The 18,406-nt window shown below is 44.7% G+C and overlaps 1 protein-coding gene across 4 annotated transcripts in view; it reads left to right on the forward strand.

Moving 5' to 3' along the window:
- The first annotated feature begins 2,548 nt into the window (after positions 1-2,548).
- LUZP1 (leucine zipper protein 1) overlaps positions 2,549-18,406 on the forward strand; it is a 177,001-nt gene continuing 161,143 nt past the window's right edge. For 3 of the 4 annotated variants that reach the window (XM_069756952.1, XM_069756951.1, XM_069756953.1), the window contains exon 1: positions 2,552-2,858. The gene's annotated coding sequence lies outside the window, so the exon portion shown is untranslated. Of the gene's footprint in view, positions 2,859-18,406 lie in introns of all 4 variants that reach the window. The other variant, XM_069756955.1, reaches the window with a different exon arrangement.

The raw sequence follows: 18,406 nt of genomic DNA on the forward strand, positions 1-18,406 counted from the left end.
GCTCGCCTGTATACGGGACAGTCAGAACAGTGAGCGCTCCTGTATACGGGAGTCAGAACAGTGAGCTCGCCTGTATACGGGACAGTCAGAACAGTGAGCGCTCCTGTATACGGGAGTCAGAACAGTGAGCTCGCCTGTATACGGGACAGTCAGAACAGTGAGCGCTCCTGTATACGGGAGTCAGAACAGTGAGCGCGCCTGTATACGGGACAGTCAGAACAGTGAGCGCGCCTGTATATGGGACAGTCAGGAGAGTTAGCTCTCCTGTATATGGGACAGTCGGAACAGTGAGCGCGCCTGTATATGGGACAGTCAGGAGAGTTAGCTCTCCTGTATATGGGACAGTCAACAGTGAGCGCGCCTGTATACGGGACAGTCAGAACAGTGAGCGCGCCTGTATACGGGAGTCAGAACAGTGAGCGCGCCTGTATACGGGACAGTCAGAACAGTGAGCTCGCCTGTATACGGGACAGTTAGAACAGTGAGCTCGCCTGTATACGGGAGTCAGCACAGTGAGCTCGCCTGTATACGGGACAGTCAGAACAGTGAGCGCGCCTGTATAAGGGACAGTCAGTACAGTGAGTGCGCCTGTATAAGGGACAGTCAGAACAGTGAGTGCTCCTGTATACGGGACAGTCAGAAAAGTGAGCGCACCTGTATATGGGACAGTCAGAACAGTGAGCACTCCTGTATATGGGACAGTCAACAGTGAGCGCGCCTGTATACGGGACTGTCAGAACAGTGAGCGCTCCTGTGTATGGGACAGTCAACAGTGAGCGCGTCTGTATACGGGACTGTCAGAACAGTGAGCGCTCCTGTATACGGGACAGTCAGAACAGTGAGCGCTCCTGTATACGGGACAGTCAGAACAGTGAGCGCTCCTGTATACGGGACAGTCAGAACAGTGAGCGCTCCTGTATACGGGAGTCAGAAAAGTGAGCGCACCTGTATATGGGACAGTCAGAACAGTGAGCGCTCCTGTATATGGGACAGTCAACAGTGAGCGCGCCTGTATACGGGACAGTCAGAACAGTGAGCGCGGCTGTATACGGGACAGTCAGAACAGTGAGCGCTCGTGTATATGGGACAGTCAACAGTGAGCGCGCCTGTATACGGGACAGTCAGAACAGTGAGCGCGCCTGTATACGGGACAGTCAGAACAGTGAGCGCTCCTGTATACGGGACAGTCAGAACAGTGAGCGCTCCTGTATACGGGAGTCAGAAAAGTGAGCGCACCTGTATATGGGACAGTCAGAACAGTGAGCGCTCCTGTATATGGGACAGTCAACAGTGAGCGCGCCTGTATACGGGACAGTTAGAATAGTGAGCGCGCCTGTATACGGGACAGTCAGAACAGTGAGCGTTCGTGTATATGGGACAGTCAACAGTGAGCGCGCCTGTATACGGGACAGTCAGAACAGTGAGCGCGCCTGTATACGGGACAGTCAGAACAGTGAGCGCTCCTGTATACGGGACAGTCAGAACAGTGAGCGCTCCTGTATACGGGAGTCAGAAAAGTGAGCGCACCTGTATATGGGACAGTCAGAACAGTGAGCGCTCCTGTATATGGGACAGTCAACAGTGAGCGCGCCTGTATACGGGACAGTTAGAACAGTGAGCGCGCCTGTATACGGGACAGTCAGAACAGTGAGCGCTCGTGTAATGGGACAGTCAACAGTGAGCGCGCCTGTATACGGGACAGTCAGAACAGTGAGCGCGCCTGTATACGGGACAGTCAGAACAGTGAGCGCTCCTGTATATGGGACAGTCAACAGTGAGCGCGCCTGTATACGGGAGTCAGAACAGTGAGCGCGCCTGTATATGGGACAGTCAGAACAGTGAGCGCGCCTGTATACGGGAGTCAGAACAGTGAGCTCGCCTGTATACGGGACAGTCAGAACAGTGAGCGCTCCTGTATACGGGAGTCAGAACAGTGAGCGCGCCTGTATACGGGACAGTCAGAACAGTGAGCGCACCTGTATATGGGACAGTCAGAACAGTGAGCGCGCCTGTATACGGGACAGTCAGAACAGTGAGCGCGCCTGTATATGGGACAGTCAGGAGAGTTAGCTCTCCTGTATATGGGACAGTCAACAGTGAGCGCGCCTGTATACGGGACAGTCAGAACAGTGAGCGCGCCTGTATACGGGACAGTTAGAACAGTGAGCTCGCCTGTATACGGGACAGTCAGGAGACATCACTGTTAGCATATCCACAAGACCCTCATTCGGCTGACAGCTACCTAACATGTATGGGGGTCTTTACACAGGTCTGTAGATTTGTGAAGACTATTTGGGTCACCCTCAGCCTCCACTGCCACATCCCTCTTCTACCACTAACAGGCGCCAACAGTAAATGACTTCCAAATGTCTCCTCAGCTTCTTACTGACTGGATCCCACCATGTTCTTCCTGATAACACGCCCCCCGGGAAGTCTCCTCACGCCGCCTGCTCCCGCGCTTTTACCTCACGCTCTCAGCCCTCCTTTTCCCTTCATCACCTCCACTTCTGCCTGTCCTCACGTGTCGTGTTTCTGCCCCTTCCTCCCTCCTGCCCGTCTCCCCGGTCTATCCCTTCCCCTGGGCGCTGCACGGCTCCGCCTTCGCCGGGTAAACCCGAGAGCTCGGCCCAGCCTCTCCTTATATGGCCGAGGACTGACGGCAGCAGTGTGGAGGTTGGTCTCCGGGAAGGGAAGCCCACCTTACATTGTTACTATCCCCTGCCTGGAATGTGATGTCTGTGCCCTGCACTGCAGGGAAGGGAAGAGAAGGGGGAGACTGAGAATCTGAGCAAAGGAAATCGCTCTACTAAGGGACTTTACTCTCTCCGGGCTGGGATTGCTGAGCGCTCCATGGCGAGGTAAGGAGCTGGGATCTACAAGGGATCTGGGTGGATCGCTAAGACCAAGTTCACTACTTCCTATGCCCTGTGTCCCAGCTGCAGTCATTGCTGCACAGCCTGGATCTCTCCACAATGGCAGAGCTCACTTTCTCCGCACAAGGCTTTATGAATGGTGTGCAGGAATGTGATGGATCGTGTGCTATGTGGTCAGTGGGGGGGATGACTGCAGTAACCTCATCTGCAGTGGGGGGATCAGGTGGCTGCTGGCAGCACTAAGATCCCTGAGAGCTGGGACTCCTCATTCTGGATGGAGGAATTCTAGGCATTCAATGGCAAATATCTAACCAGGCCATTTAATGTAACCATTAACTAATTAAGCGCTGTGAGCCTCTGCGGTTCATCATTTCCTCTCCCTGGAACAGGAGGAGTTAATTCCCTAGAAGGGGCTTGGCTACCATTAGAAGATCATTATGAATTCCTTATGCTGACTTTGACAACCTTGAGGGCTCTGATTATAAAAGTCACTTCCTTATTGATGTAATTTCCCCCCCCCCCCCCCCTGAATTTGTTTTATTTTTATGGCGAGGTTAGATAGGAAGCGTGGTCGTGCGTGGAAGCTACACGTAGCGTGTTTGTGGTGGATCGGTAGGCGACATTTGCTGCATTAATCCGCACGCGCTCCTGGCATTATCTTTGCTCCTAACCTGGAAGAAATGGTCAAGAATAAAGGTGGGCACCGATACATTCTCTCCCATTATGCTGCATCTCAAGCATCTGACCCATATCCAATTATCCCACCCTAAGGATAGGCTATATGGTGAAACTTTGGAAAAAGGGGGTAAAAAAACCTCTAACCAGAGTGTGCATCAAGGTCATTTTCCGGTTCATCCCTGCAGTAAGATTCAGCAGAAATCTAGCAAGTTACAAGTAATGGGTGTTCCTTTAAAGGTCGTCCTAGTGTCTCCATAGAAAACCGAATAATCAAATAATTATTAATGCTTTCCACTGTAATTTGGATATTAATCCCACACATCAGCCTTAATCTCCTCAGCAGTGTAATGCTTACATGAATTCTACCAGTGTGTTGCTCCGAGATTGCATTTTCTCTGCAGGCCGAAGATAATAGGTCCCTATGATGCCGCAGTGAAAATGTGATGTATGAGGAATTGGAAAGGCTTTATATATATATATATATATATATATATATATATATATATATATATATATATATATATTCACACATGTCATCTGTAAAATGAAAACATGGCTGCTATTGATTCGTACACTATACCTACAAATATTCTATGTAGAGTTGTTCTCTCCTGTCGAATTCCGAATTCTAATCACTCAGTTCTGCAAAAGCTGATGGACACCCAATGTCCCCGTCATATCTTCCAGAAGTGTTGTGGCCTGGCTTTTATAGTCTCGCAAAGTAAATATGGCTATCCATTCAGCAATACCGGGATCTAGGACTTTATAACTAGGCAAGAAGTATGAGAAAACTGGAGAAGAAATCTTGCCTACAATCACACAAAGCTTTTTAATGTTGGAAAAAGAGAATCGGGTGTTGATTTGTCAGAGTTCTGTCGAAATCTGAGTCTGACCCTTTATTATCTCCCACAGACTTTGAGTTTGAGCTGCTGTAGGTTTGCATGTATCTGTCGGACATTGAACATGTGGTAGCATGCTGCGGTTACCGAGCAGAATCCACGTCAATGAAGGATGGGTAGCTTATTGACCCGGTTTTCAAGTGAGAGGTTGAAGAATCGACGCCTGTACAAATGGCAATTCAGCTCTTTGAAGATAATTTGAATCTCAGACGGAATATAAAATCTGAGTTAGGCCGGAGATACACTAGCGTATCACATCCGATGTGAGATGCTAATGCCACTCTGCTGCAAGCGTTCGCCAAATTTTGGTGCTTTGTGCTCCGATCCTCTCGCATCACAGTACAGGTGCCAAGGAAATAGAGAAATTACTTTCTCCATCTCCTCCATTGCCGGCGTCTAAGGGAATCACACTGCACTCGGGTGATATGAGTACAGTACGATGTTTCACATGCACTCATAGACTTTTATATTGGTACATGCCATCCGATTCAAGGATTCGCATGAGAATTTAACTGCATATGTGAGCTGCGCCATAAGGTAACATTCAGCCGAGTGTAGTCCGTGTTTTTTTTTTTTTTTTTTAATCAGATTGCACTAGTCCGATTACATCGCAAGTGGGAGCAAGCCCTTAAAGGGTTATTCCCAAAATCATAAGTTTTCCCCTGTTTATAGGATATAGGCATTGTGCATGCTTCACCTCCACTCTATTAAATGGACTCCGGTCAGTACAGAATGATTGTTCGCAGCAAGTACAGGCATGTATCGCATTATGGCATGGCCAAACATTTAACTACAATCATGGCCAAAAGCATTGACACCCCTGCAATTCTGTCAGATAATACTCAGTTTCTTCCTGAAAATGATTGCTAACACAAATTATTTAGTATTATTATCTTCATTTAATTTGTCTTAAATGAAAAAACACAAAAAGAATTGTCCTAAAGCCAAATTGGATATAATTCCACACCAAACATAAAAAAGGGGGTGAACAAATGTATTGGCACTGTTCGATAAATCATGTGATGCTTCTCTAATTTGTGTAATTAACAGCACCTGTAACTTACCTGTGGCACCTAACGGGTGTTGGCAATAACTAAATCACACTTGCAGCCAGTTGACATGGATTAAAGTTGACTCAACCTCTGTCCTGTGTCCTTGTGTGTACCACATTGAGCATGGAGAAAAGAAAGATGACCAAAGAACTGTCTGAGGACTTGAGAAACCAAATTGTGAGGAAGCATGAGCAATCTCAAGGCTACAAGTCCATCTCCAAAGACCTGAATGTTCCTGTGTCTATCGTGCTCAGTGTCATCAAGAAGTTTAAAGCCCATGGCACTGTGGCTAACCTCCCTAGATGTCGACGGAAAATAAAAATTGACGAGATTTCAACGCAAGATTGTACGGATGTTGGATAAAAAACCTCGATTAACATCCAAACAAGTTCAAGCTGCCCTGCAGTCCGAGGGTACAACAGTGTCAACCCGTACTATTCGTCGGCGTCTGAATGAAAAGAGACTGTATGGTAGGAGACCCAGGAAGACCCCACTTCTTATCCCGAGACATAAAAAAGTCAGGCTGGAGTTTGCCAAAACTTACCTGAAAAAGCCTAAAACGTTTTGGAAGAATGTTCTCTGGTCAGATGAGACAAAAGTAGAGCTTTTTGGGCAAAGGCATCAACGTAGAGTTTACAGCAGAAAAACGAGGCATTCAAAGAAAAGAACACGGTCCCTACAGTCAAACATGGCGGAGGTTCCCTGATGTTTTGGGGTTGCTTTGCTGCCCCTGGCACTGGACTGCTTGACCGTGTGCATGTCATTATGAAGTCTGAAGACTACCAACAAATTTTGCAGCATAATGTAGGGCCCAGTGTGAGAAAGCTGGGTCTTCCAGCAGGACAATGACCCAAAACACACTTCAAAAAGCACTAGAAAATGGTTTGAGAGAAAGCACTGGAGACTTCTAAGGTGGCCAGCAATGAGTCCAGACCTGAATCCCATAGAGCACCTGTGGAGAGATCTAGAAATGGCAGTTTGGAGAAGGCACCCTTCAAATATCAGGGACCTGGAGCAGTTTGCCAAAGAAGAATGGTCTAAAATTCCAGCAGAGCATTGTAAGAAACTCATTGATGGTTACCGGAAGCGGTTGGTCGCAGTTATTTTGGCTAAAGGTTGTGCAACCAAGTATTAGGCTGAGGGTGCCAATACTTTTGTCTGGCCCATTTTTGAAGTTGTGTGAAATGATCAATGTTTTGCTTTTTGCTTCATTCTCTTTTGTGTTTTTTCATTTAAGACAAATTTAAATGAAGATAATAATAACAAAGAATTTGTGATTGCAATCATTTGCAGGAAGAAAATGAGTATTATCTGACAGAATTTCAGGGGTGTCAGTACTTTTGGCCATGACTGTACACCTAACGACCTGTTTGTTTTCTATCAGTCGCCACTCATCCCTTTCTTTGACATCTCTGGTTTGAGCTAAAGACGAGCTGAGATAGATGAAAAACAAGCAGGTGGGAAAGTGCACTCAAATGATTGGCCCTGCCATGATGCACCGAGCAACAGTACTTGGTTTGAACACTCATTCTGTGCTGACAGCCCCTACCAAGACCTGTTCTCGGGATCAGTGGAGCTAGGTCTCCGAGTGTGGAACCCCAGGTATCAGCCAGCTCTCTCCTATCCCATTGATGGGAGCTAAACTTGTCATGTTGGGTATATTGTGTAAATAAGTTTTTGTGCACTTTTTTAAATGTATTTTTTTTTAATGTGACCAGTTGGCCAGTGTAATTTATCAGGGACATATCGCTCTACCAGCTCTTTCACATGACTGTATTTTTGGCCCTAGTTCTGTCCGTGGACCAATATTATTCAATGGGGCAGTACAGATTAGCATTATGTTGTGTTTAACCAAATCTGTGTGTGAAAAGTGCAGCATGTACTAGTTTCTTCAGTAAATCAAATGAGACTCTCCTATTCAAGTCCATGGGTGTGTGTGTGTGTGTGTGTGTGTGTGTGTGTGTGTGTTTGTGTTTAAAAAAAAAAGAAAGAAAAAAAGCCACAGTATAGCATCTGATTTTTATGGCTACATAGCAGTTCTCTAAGGCTACGTCCCTCGTGGTCAGTAATCGGCAGTACATGTCCACTGTGTCCAAAGCGCTGCCGGCTTTTGAACGCAGGTGATTCTACATATGTTCATTGAACCGTGCGGAATCACAGCGCCCATTACAAGATAATAGACATGCTGCAGTCTGGAAAGATGCGCCGCTTGCCCGTTTCTGCATCTAAGCCACAGGTGTCTGTGCACACAGTGGGCATGGGATTTCTTGAAATCCCATCCACTATGCTGTATCATGTGGACGCTGTGGATGTACGCAGTGTCCAACCCGCAGTGTTTACTGACCGTGGGAATGTACCCTAAGAGAGAACTGTACCGTATATACTCGAGTATAAGCCGACCCGAGTATAAGCCGACCCCCCCTAATTTTGCCACAAAAAACTGGGAAAACTTATTGACTCGAGTATAAGCCTAGGGTGGAAATGCAGCATTTACCGGTGAATTTCAAAAATAAAAATAGATCATTATTTCCCCATAGCTGTGCCATATAGTGCTCTGCACCGTTCATATTGCCCCATATCTGTGCCCCATATATGCTCTGCACCGTTCATATTGCCCCATAGATGCTGCACAGATGCCCCATACAGTGCTCTGCACCGTTCATATTGCCCCATAGATGCTGCACAGATGCCCCATATATTGCTCTGCACCGTTCATACTGCGCCATAGATGCTCCACATAAATCTGTGCTGCTGCTGCAATAAAAAACAAAACAAAACACATACTCACCTCTCTTGATTGCAGCTCCCAGCGTCCGGTCCCGGCGCCTCCATCTTCCCGGCGTCTCTGCTCTGACTGATCAGGCAGAGGGCGCGATGACGCATATAGTGTGCGCGGCGCCCTCTGCCTGATCAGTCAGAGCGCAGACGCCGGGAAGATGGAGCGACGCCTGGCGGCTGGAACGTGGACAGGTAAATATGCCATACTTACCTAGTCCTAGCGATCCTGGTGCTCCCCGCCTTCCTCCCCGTGTGCTGCAGCCTCTTCCTGTCAGCGGTCACCGGCACCGCTGATTAGAGAAATGAATAGGCGGCTCCACCCCTATGGGAGCTGGAGCCGCCTATTCATTTCTGTAATGAGTGGTCCCACGTGACCGCTGAAGAGGGGAAGAAGCTGCAGCACAGAACACCGTGGGACAGGCGGGGAGCGTCAGGATCGCTGGGACTAGGTAAGTATACCTCAGCGCCCTCACCCACCGACCCCACCGCTACCGTGACTCGAGTATAAGCCGAGAGGGGCACTTTCAGCCCAAAAATTTGGGCTGAAAATCTCGGCTTATACTCGAGTATATACGGTAAATCATTTTGTAAGTGATTAATGGATGCTGATGTACGAAACTGACTGTACATGGGTGACAAGGGAGGGAAAAAAAATCAGTTTTCTTAATGAAACTGATATATATATATACACATTATGCTTGTGTGAACCTGGCCATTTGAAAAGGGAAAAACAAATGAGTTGCCACATAACAAATCTAATTAATAGCGTTATTAAAACTTAACAAAAAGGATGTTTAATGCCAGTTCCCATACACATTCGCACATAGTAGGCCAAACCTGAAAAGTCTGAGGGAATGTGCAGAGGATCTGTAAACACTGTGGATTGGATGCTGCGTACTTGTGCAGGGTCCAACCCACAGCGTCCAGCTGTTACAGCATAATGGGTGGGATTTCAAGAAATCCCACGGCTCGCCCGCAGAGATGTACATGCAGTGTGTCTCTGCAGACCGCAGCATGTCAGTTTCCTTGGGGAAATGAGAAATTTCACCCATACAATGTTTTTGATGCAGTGAATCAGCACGGTTCTTTGGATACAGCAGACATGCGCTGCCAGTTCCGGATCATCGCATATACCCTCTAACTTTTTAACTATTTTGAGTGTATGGGGAAGCCTCATATTTATTTTATTTATTTATTTTACCCTATAACAAATTTCAGGTGAAAAAGGATATGGCATATATGGCAGTTTAATTTCTTCCTGATTTCATTTATTTCAATAATCATTGTTGGAGAGGCCATTTGGAGATTGGAGATCCAAACTTTGAAAAAACTGTTCAAACAGTGGCTGGAATTCATTAATGTATGGGACAGAGCACAGCAGACCTGTACAGTGCTGAATGGCCTCTGCCTGATCTCATATTCATGACCTATCCAATGTATACAGTTATATGAAAAAGTTTGGGCACCCCTATTAATCTTAAGCTTAATGTTTTATAAAAATTGTTTTTTTTTTTGCAACAGCTATTTCAGTTTCATATATCTAATAACTGTTGGACACAGTAATGTTTCTGCCTTGAAATGAGGTTTATTGTACTAACAGAAAATGTGCAATCTGCATTCAAACACAATTTGACAGGTGCATAAGTGTGGGCACCCCACCAGAAAAGTGACATTAATATTTAGTAGATCCTCCTTTTGCAAAAATAACAGCCTCTAGTCACTTCCTGTAGCTTTTAATGAATTCCTGGATCCTGGATGAAGGTATTTTTGACCATTCCTCTTTACAAAACAATTCCAAGTTCAGTTAGGTTTGATGGTCACCGAGCATGGACAGCCCTCTTCAAATGATCCCACAGATGTTCAATGATATTCAGGTCTGGGGACTGGAATGGCCATTCCAGAACAGTGTAATTGTTCCTCTGCATGAATGCCTGAGTAGATTTGGAGCGGTGTTTTGGCTCATTGTCTTGCTGAAAGATCCATCCCCTGCGTAACTTCAACTTTGTCACTGATTCATGAACATTATTGTCAAGAATCTGCTGATACTGAGAGGAATCCATGCATCCCTCAACTTTAACAAGATACCCGGTGACGGCATTGGCCACACAGCCCCAAAGCATGATGGAACCTCCACCAAATTTTACTGTGGGTAGCAAGTGTTTTTCTTGGAATGCTGTGTTTTTTGGCCGCCATGCATAACGCCTTTTTGTATGACCAAACAACTCAATCTTGGTTTCATCAGTCCACAGGACCTTCTTCCAAAAAGTAATTGGCTTCTCCAAATGTGCTTTTGCATACCTCAGCCGACTGTTTGTGCAGAAACGGCTTCTTTCGCATCACTCTCCCATACAGCTTCTCCTTGTGCAAAGTGCGTTATATAGTTGACCGATGCACAGTGACACCATCTGCAGCAAGTTGATGCTGCAGCTCTCTGGAGGTGGTCTGAGGATTGTCCTTGACTGAGCTCACCATTCTTCTTCTCTGCCTTTCTGATGTTTTTCTTGGCCTGCCACTTCTGGCCTTAACAAGAACCATACCTGTGTTCTTCCATTTCCTTACTATGTTCCTCAAAGTGGAAATTGACAGGTTAAATCTCCAAGACAGCTTTTTGTATCCTTCCCCTGAACAACTAAGTTGAATAATCTTTGTTTTCAGATCATTAGACAGTTGTTTTGAGGAGCCCATGATGCCACTCTTCCGAGGAGATTCAAACAGGAGAACAACTTGCAAGTGGCCACTTTAAGTAGCTTTTCTCATGATTGCATACACCTGGCTATGAAGTTCAAAGCTCAATGAGGTTAGAAAACCAAAAAAAGTGCTTTAGTAAGTCAGTAAAAAGTAGGTAGGAGTATTTAAAACAAGAAAATGATAAGGGTGTCCATACTTATGTACCTGTCAAATTTTGTTTGAATGCAGATTGCACATTTTCTGTTAGTACAATAAACCTCATTTCAAGGCAGAAACATTACTGTGTCCAACAGTTATTAGATATATGAAACTAAAATAGCTGTTGCAAAAAAACCTATTTTTATAAAGCATTAAGCTTAAGATTAATAGGGGTGCCCAAACTTTTTCATATAACTGTATCTCCGCAATTTGTCTTGCCATTTGAAAACCCTTTAACTACATTTTACTAAAGCCATACATCCTGACATCCTGTGCTTTATTATGGCTCTATACAGGTGCTTCTGACAGATTAGAATATTATCAAAAAGTTAATTTATTTAAAGGGAATCTGTCACCCCAAAAATCGTATATGAGTAAAGGCCACCGACATCAGGGGCTTATTTACAGCATTCTGTAATGCTGTAGATAAGCCCACGATGTACCCTGAAAGATAAGAAAATCAGGTTATATTATACTCACCCAGGGGCTGTCCGGTCCGATGGGCGTCGCGGTCCGGATCCGGCGCCTCCTATCTTCTTTCGATGACGTCCTCTTCTTGACTTCCTGCCGTGGCTCCGGCGCAGGTGTACTTTGCTCTGTTGAGGGCAGACGAGGGCATTGCATTCAGCTCGTCTGCAATGTTGGGTCTGGTGTCTCTCATCTTCCTCTTGACAATACCTCATAGAGTCTCTATTGGGTTAGTCAGGTGAGTTTGCTGGCCAATCAAGCACAGTGATGCTGTTTCTTTTAAACCAGGTATTGGTACTTTTGGTAGTGTGGACAGGTGCCAATGCCCTGTGGAGAATGAAATTTCCATCTCCAAAAAATTTGTTAGCAGAGGGAAGTATGAGGTGCTCTAAAATTTCCTGGTAGATCGCTGCGCTGACTTTGGTCTTAATAAAACACAGTAGACCTACACCAACAGACATGGCTCCCCAAACCATCACTGATTTTGGAAACTAAACCTCAAGCAGCTTGGATTGTGTGCCTCTCCACTCTTCATCCAGACTCTGGGACCTGGATTTCCAAATGAAATGCAAAACTTTCTTTCAACTGAAAGCAACACCTTGGACCCCTGTGGCCCAGGTAAGACGCTTCTATTGGTCATGAGTGGCGTGACACAAGGAATGCGATGGAATGCAATGCTTGTAGCCCATGTCCTGGATATCTCTGTGTAGAGGCTCTTGAAGCAATGACTCCAGCAGCCGTCCGCTCCTTGTGAATCTCCCCTAAATGTTTGGCCTTTTCTTAACAATCCTTTCAAGGCTGTGGGTATTCCGGTTACTTGTGCACCTTTTTCTACCACACTTTTTCCTTCCACTTAACTTTACATTAATATGCTTGGATACAGCACTCTATGAACAGCCAACATCTTTAGCAATGACCTTTTCTGGCTTAAGGTACCGTCACACTGAGCAACTTTGCAACGAGAACGACAACGATCCGTGACGTTGCAGCGTCCTGGATAGCGATCTCGTTGTGTTTGACACGCAGCAGCGATCTGGATCCCGCTGTGCCATCGCTGGTCGGAGCTAGAAGTCCAGAACTTTATTTGGTCATCAGGTCGGCGTGTATCGTCATGTTTGACATCAAAAGCAACGACGCCAGCAACGTTTTACATGGAGCTAACAACCAGTGAGAACGATAAGTGAGTCGCCGTTACGTCACTGGATCGCTCCTGCATCGTTCTGGAGTTGCTGTGTTTGACGTCTCTACAGCGACCTAAACAGCGACGCTCCAGCGATCGGCTCATTGTCTATATCGCTGCAGCGTCGCTGACGGTACCTTTACTCTCCTTGTGGAGTGTGTAAATGACTGCCTTCCGGACATCTGTCAAGTCAGCAGTCTTCCCCACGATTGTGAAGCCTACTGAAACAGACTAAGGGACCTTTTTTAAGTGCGTAGGAAACCTTTGCAGCTGTTTTTTGTAAATTATTCTAATTTACTGAGATAAAGACTTTTGGGTTTTCATTGGCTGTAAGCCATAATCATCAACATAAACAGAAATAAACACTTGAAATAGATCACTCTGTTTGTAAAGTCTCTATATAATAAGTTTCACTTTTTGTATAGAAGAACTGAAATAAATTAGCTTTGATTATTTTAATTTTGTGAGAAGCACCTGTATGTTCTTTCTTGAATTTAAGATGGAGATCTTATAGGGATTCTCTGGGCTGAAAAGAAAAGTCTGCTGCTAAATAAATGCTAACACTGTTATGGTGGCAATATATTAAGTAGCTCGAGAAGGTGGTCAATGGAACACTGAGTGCAAAGTGGAGGTGAATAAAGTCAGCACGTGACTGCAGTTGAACATCTATCTATATAATCGTCTAAGGGTCACTTCCGTCTGTTTGTCTGTCACGGAAATCCCACATTGCTGATTGGTCGCGGCCGGGACCAATCAGCGACGGGCACAGTCTGGCCGCGAATTCGCCCTTCCCTACTCCCCTCCAGTTAGTGCCCCCATAGCGGTTTAGCAGTGCGTTAAACGGACTGCGTTACACCGCGGCATAACACTGTGTAACGCAGTCCGTTAACTCTGCTACTAACCCTGTGTTACCAACTTTTTACTATTGATGCTGCCTATGCAGCATCAATAGTAAAAAAAAAATCTAATGTTAAAAATAAAAAATCATTATATTCTCACCTTCCGGCACCTTTCCCACCTCGCGACACTCCGGTCCCAAGAATGCATTGCGGCAATGACTCGAGATCACGTAGCGGTCTCGCGAGATGACGTAGCGGTCTTGCGAGACTGCTACATCATCACGTGTTATTGCTGCAATGCAGTCTTGGGACCGGAGCGTCACAAGGAGCATTGCTAAACGCCTGGGCTGGATCCGGGGGCCGCCGGAAGGTGAGTATATAACTATTTTTTTTATTATAATTATTTTTTTATAACAGGGATATGGTGCCCACACTGCTATATACTGCGTGGGCTGTGTTGTATACTGCGTGGGCTGTGCTATATACTACTATACATATTCTAGAATACCCGATGCGTTAGAATCGGGCCACCATCTAGTATCTCATATATGCTGTCATGTGACCGCCCACTCACTCAAAACAAGGGAATTGTGTGTACATGTACGCTGTCGCAATTTGCCATTCGCACAAAGTGACTGATGACTTTTTCAGTTTGGAAAGTCTCTTTAATGGAGCCAATGCTCATAACTTTCCTTTTATGAAAGCCCCTTCTTCTACAGCAGGGGTCCCCAACCTGTAGCTCGGGAGCCACATGTGGCTCGCGGCTCTCTGTCAGCTTGGTTCATTAGCTCCAGTTGTAGCAAACAGTTACGAAGAGCACATCTGAAAATGGTGAATTTTGTTAGCAGCCCTGCACAAAAGAGCAGATCTGGATGCACATATACTGGTCTTAGGGGTTTTGAGATGATTTAAGTTTGGTATGCTGGAGACAAGATGACACCACCTGTCAGAGGAGGTGTTTGAAGCTGGATGTGACAGTGTCTTTGGAGTGCTTTATAGGAGAATACTGAATGGGGGGTATTGTAGAAACCCCTGGATCTTTGTATACTGCTTTGGGATGATTGATTTTTGTGGAAAAGCTTTGGTTACCATTATTGTGAGAGGGCAGGAGCTGAATGTGGCTCGCGACCCTCTCTCAAGGCTGGATGTGGCTCGCGACCCTCTCTCAGAGCGGAATGTGGCTCTCAAGGTCAGAAACGTTGGGGACCTCTGTTCTACAGGCTCCATATGATCACAAGGGAGAGTAGCTCTATACAAGTGGATTGTCATAGAGCTGCTTGTTTGTTTTTGTTGTTTTTTTTTTTTTTCTATACGAAATCTGAGTCATGTAGAAGTCCCCTTCACTCAATTAGGGGTACAATTATAGCTTTGTGAAAATTAAAGCAAAAATTACAGCTATGTGCATAAGACCTTATTTATCTTTGAATAATATCAAGTCACTTAATTCCACTTCCCGCATGTTGCAAAAAATGCCACTGTTGTAAAGTTGCTTATTTTCAGTGCCCGATTTTAAACTTATGTGCTGATTCATCGTTCCCCTACTTTGGACCCTTTTCAGGGGGATTAGGTTTTCTTTTTCACTTATAGTAATTTATGGTTGGTGGTGTGCTACCAACTCTTTGGAGAATCCTAAGATTTTTACCTTTAGCTGCCTTCGAGAAGCGGGGCACACTTGTAAATTTACTCTGATAAAATACTATAGTTGGAAGGGACCTCTTGGGTCATCTGGTCCAACTCCTTTCCCAGCTCAATGCAGGATTCACTAAACAATTCCAGACAGATGTCTATCCACCTCTGTTTGAAGACTTCCATTGAAGGAGAACTCACCACCTCGCGTGGTAGCCTGTTCCACTAGTTGAACACCCTCACTATCAAATTTTTTTTTTTTTGTAATCTCTATCTCCTCCCATTGCTTCATCCTGTTGCTTCTAGACTTTTCCTTATGCTAATGAAAATAAAGCTGATCCCTCTACAACGTGACAGCCCTTGAGTTTTTTGTAGACAGACAGCTATTAAGAGTCCTTTCAGCCTTCTCTTTTGCAAGCTAAACATGCCCAAATCCTCTAACCGGTCCTCATAGGACATGGTTTGCAGACCGGTAACCATTCTGGTCCCTCTTCTCTGAATTTTCTCCAGTTTGTTCATGTCTTTATTAAAATGTGGTGCCCAGAACTGGACATAGTATTCCAGATGCGGCCTGACGAAAGAGGAGTAAATTACTTAATGTGATCTAGATTGTATGCTTCTGTTTTGAAACCCAGAATTGTGATTTTTTTTTTTTTTTTTTTTTTTTTTTTTTACGGGGAGGAATACATTCAGTTGCATCCCACAGTTCAGTTTTTGATCTTTTTGAACTCTCTCTCTCTCTCTCTCTCTCTCTCTCTCTCTCTCCTCTCCTCTCCTCTCCTCTCCTCTCCTCTCCTCTCCTTCCTAGCTTTGTGTCAACAGAAGAATGTAATCAGTGTACCCTCAATTCCTTCATCTAAATCATTGATAAAGATGTTGAATAATACAGGGCCCAGGATAGAGCCCTGTGGCACCCCACTTGAAACATTCTTCCAACTGGATGTGCAGCCATTTATGACCACTCTTTGGGTCCGATCATTAAGCCAGTTATGAATCCACCTAACAGTTGCCTTGTCCGTTCCATACGTGGTCATTTTTTCCAATAAGCATTGTGTGAGATACTTTGTCAAATGCTTTGCTGAAGTCAAGATATACTACACTGTGTGCAGAATTATTAGGCAAGTTGTATTTTAGAGGATTATTTTTATTATTGATCAACAACGATGTTCTCAAATAAACCCAAAAGACTCATAAATATCAAAGCTTAATATTTTTGGAAGTTGGAGTGGTGTTTTTTTTTTTTTTTTTTTTTTAGATTTGGCTATCTTAGGAGGATATGTTTGTGCAGGTAACTATTACTGTGCAGAATTATTAGGCAACTTAATAATAAAAAACAATCTCACTTGATTATTTTCACCAGATAAACCAATACAACTGCACACAATATAGAAATAAACATTTCTGACATGCAAAAACAAAACCCCCCAAAATTAGTGACCAATATAGCCACCTTTCTTTATGATGACACTCAGCAGCCTTCCATCCATAGATTCTGTCAGTTGCTTGATCGGTTTACGATCAACATTGAATGCAGCAGCCACCACAGCCTCCCAGACACTGTTCCGAGAGGTGTACTATTTCCCTCTCTGTAGATCTCACATTTTATGAGGGACCACAGGTTCTCTATGGGGTTCAGATTAGGTGAACAAGGGGGGCCATGTCACTACTTTTTTCTCCTTTGAAACCTTTACTGGCCAGCCACGGTGTGGAGTGGTTGGAGGCATGTGATGGAGCATTGTCCTTCATGAAAATCATGTTTTTTCTTGAATGATACCGACTTCTTTCTGAACCACTGCTTGAAGACGTTGTCTTCCAGAAACTGGCAGTAGGTCTGGGAGTTGAGCTTCACTCCATCCTCAACCCGAAAAGGTCCCACAAGTTCATCTTTGATACCAGCCCATACCAGTACCCAACCTCCACCTTGCTGGCGTCTGACTCGGAGTGGAGCTCTCTGCCCTTTACTGATCCAGCCTCTGGCCCATCAATAGTCACTCTCATTTCATCAGTCGATAAAACCTTTGAAAAGTCAGTCTTGGGGTATTTCTCGGCCCAGTCTAGACGTTTAATTTTATGTTTCTTGTTCAAAGGTGGTCGTTTTTCAGCCTTCCTTACCTTGGCCATGTCCCTTGGACATGTCCCTGAGTATTGCACACCTTGTGCTTTTTGTTACTCCAGTAACATTGCAACTCTGAAATGTGGCAAATGGCATCTTGGCAGCTTCACGCTTGATTTTCCTCAATTCATGGGCAGTTATTTTGCTCCAACACGCTTCTTGTGACCCTGTTGGCTATTTGCCATGAAACGCTTGATTGTTCGGTGATGACACTTCAAAAGTTTGGCAATTTCAAGACTGCTGCATCCCTCTACAAGACATTTCATAATTTTGGACTTTTCAGAACCCGTCAAATCTCTCTTCTGACCCATTTTGCCAAAGGAAAGGAAATTGCCTAATAATTAAGCACACCTTATATAGGGTTTTGATGTCATTAGACAACACCCCTCCTCATTACAGAGATGCACTTCACCTGATTTACTTAATTGGTAGTTGGCTCTCAAGCCTGAACAGCATGGAGTAGGACAACATGTATAAAAAGCATCATGTGATCAAAATACAACTTGCCTAATAATTCTGCACATAGTGTATATCTACTGCGTTTCCCTTATCCACCCAGTCAGTGACTCTGTCTTTGAAGAACATTAAGTTAGTTTGGTAACTATAAAAAGTCATGCAAGACTATGTTGGCTCTTCATTACTTCATTCTCCTCCAGGTACTTGCGTACATGTTTAATCTGTTCAAAGATGTTTCCTTGTATAGTAGTCAGGCTCACAGGCCTGTAGTTCCCTGGGTCCACCTTCTTCCCCTTTTTTTGAAGATGGGGACAATATTTGTTCTTCTCCAATTCTTAAAACTCTGGAAAGTACTAAGTGCTGTTCTAAAACTTTTATGGGGAAACCTCATTCACTCAGCAAAATTCTGGATCAATATTTGTAAACCAAGAAAAGAACCTACACATATTACGTATATTAGAAAGATTTGCACTGTGTTTATGTTCTGTTCTGGGTTTGGGCTTATACTAGTGACCAGAATACTGCTATGTGAATAAGTTATTTTTAAGCTGGCCTTTT

Source organism: Ranitomeya imitator, chromosome 3 (genome assembly GCF_032444005.1).
Source record: "Ranitomeya imitator isolate aRanImi1 chromosome 3, aRanImi1.pri, whole genome shotgun sequence".
Lineage (NCBI taxonomy): Eukaryota > Metazoa > Chordata > Amphibia > Anura > Dendrobatidae > Ranitomeya > Ranitomeya imitator.